Source organism: Rhinolophus ferrumequinum, chromosome 5, assembly GCF_004115265.2.
Source record: "Rhinolophus ferrumequinum isolate MPI-CBG mRhiFer1 chromosome 5, mRhiFer1_v1.p, whole genome shotgun sequence".
NCBI lineage: Eukaryota > Metazoa > Chordata > Mammalia > Chiroptera > Rhinolophidae > Rhinolophus > Rhinolophus ferrumequinum.
Window position 1 is genome coordinate 13,797,761 of NC_046288.1, and position 1,997 is coordinate 13,799,757.

At 45.6% G+C, this 1,997-nt stretch overlaps 1 pseudogene; it reads left to right on the forward strand.

Moving 5' to 3' along the window:
* The first annotated feature begins 527 nt into the window (after positions 1 to 527).
* On the forward strand, positions 528 to 1,704 carry LOC117022607 (glutamine synthetase-like; annotated as a pseudogene).
* Positions 1,705 to 1,997: the final 293 nt, after the last annotated feature.

The window sequence follows — 1,997 nt, forward strand, 5'->3', positions numbered from 1 at the left end:
TTTCTGCAGTGACAGAAATGTTCAGTATCTGGGCTGTCCAGTATGGCGGTCACCAGCCACATGTGAACTGAGAATGGATTTGTAAAACTTTAATTTTAATTAACTTCAAATTTAAAGTCACATGTGTCGCTGGGGTACCATATTAAACAGCGTAATTCCAGAATTTAAAACAATATCAACAAAGAGTTAGACAAAATAATATAGCTCTGTTAATGGAGGGACAGCAAATCTCTCAGATTGCTAATAAGATACCAAAATGGGGAAATCCCTAATAGGCAAAGAGTCACCCTAAAATTTATGACAAGCAAGCCTTTATTTACCAAGATTTTTCATGTAATTATCATGCTTCAATGATGTGGGAAGGTGAATTAGAACATAACATCTAGAGAGCCACGGAGGGCAGAAGAGCACAGCACCTGAGACATCCCCAGCGTCCTCTCCTCCCTCTCTTCTCTCCTCTCCTCTCCTCTCCATACCTTACTCTTGTGGCCTGCCTGCTGCCTGCTCGCCCCCGGCACATCTCCACCATGGCCGCCTCGGCGAGTTCCCACTGAAACAAAGACATCAAGCAGGTGTCCATGTCCATACCTCAGAGTGATAGAGTGTAAGCTGCTATATCTGGATTGGTGGCACTGGGCAAGGATTGCGCTGTAAGGCCCGGACCCTGGACTGTGAGCCGAGTGTATAGAAGAGTTGCCCAAGAGGAATTTTGATGGCTCTAATACTTTTCAGTCTGAAGGCTCCAACAGGGACATGTATCTCGTCCCTGCTGCCATGTTTTAGGACCCTTTCCACAAGCACCCCAATAAGCTGGTGTTCTGTGAAGTCTTCACGTATGACCGAAAGCCGGCAGAGACCAACTTAAGGCATACCTGTAAACAGGTAATGGACATGATGAGCAGTCAGCAGCCCTGGTTTGAAATGGAGCAGGAATATACTCTCCTGGGCACAGATGGGTGCCCTTTTGGTTGACCTTCCAATAGATTTCCTGGACCTCAAGATCCATACTACTGTGGCGTGGGAGCAGACAAAGCCTCCGGCAGGGATATTGTGGAAGGTCACCACCAGGCCTATTTCTGTGCCAGCATCAAAACCGCAAGGATAAAGGCCAAGGTCATTCCCCCACCCCCCGCCCCAGTGGGAATTCCGTATAGGACCCTATGAAGGAATCAACATGGGAGATCATCTTTGAGTGGCCCATTTCATCTTGCATCGAATGTTTGAAGTCTGAAGTGACAGCAACCTTTGATCCTAAGCCCATTCCTGGGAACTGAAATGGTGCCGCTGCCACACCAACTTCAGCACCAAGGCCGTGCGAGAGGAGAGTGGTCTGAAGTGCACTGAGGAGTCCATTGAGAGACTGAGCAAGTGGCACCTGTTTCACAGCTGAGCCTCCGATCCCTAGAGGGGCTGGACAATGCCCAACGCCTAACTGGACTCAGTGAAACCTCCAAAATCAACAACTTTTCTGCTGGTGTGGCCAACTGTGGCACCAGCATCTGCATTCCCCGGACCATCAGCCAGGAGAAGAAGGGTTACTTTGAAGACTGTCGCCCCTCTGCCAACTGTGATCCCTATGCCGTGACAGAAGCCCTCATCGTCACTTTTCTTCTCAATGAAACTGGTCATGAGCCCTTCCAGTGGGGGAAAAAAAAAAAAAAAAACCTAAGTAAACTAGACTTGCAGCCATGGAACCCCTTCTAATTCCTCATCCTGCTTCCATTCTCAACCCCCTCTCAATTGTCATCATAGCTGTAACTCAAAGGGTGGAATATCACGGTCTTTTTTTCATTCCTCAAAAAAAAAAAAAAAATAACATCTAGGGAAGGTATTCCAAAATATAATCACATAATTTATTAATATCATGTATATTTACTCCAAAATATATTCAAAATATAATCTAAAATAATACTGAATGGAATTTCAGTCATAGTGAAATCTGAGCTTTCTTCTAAAACAGAAATAACTCCAAACAGTGGTGACTTCATTTTATAGAC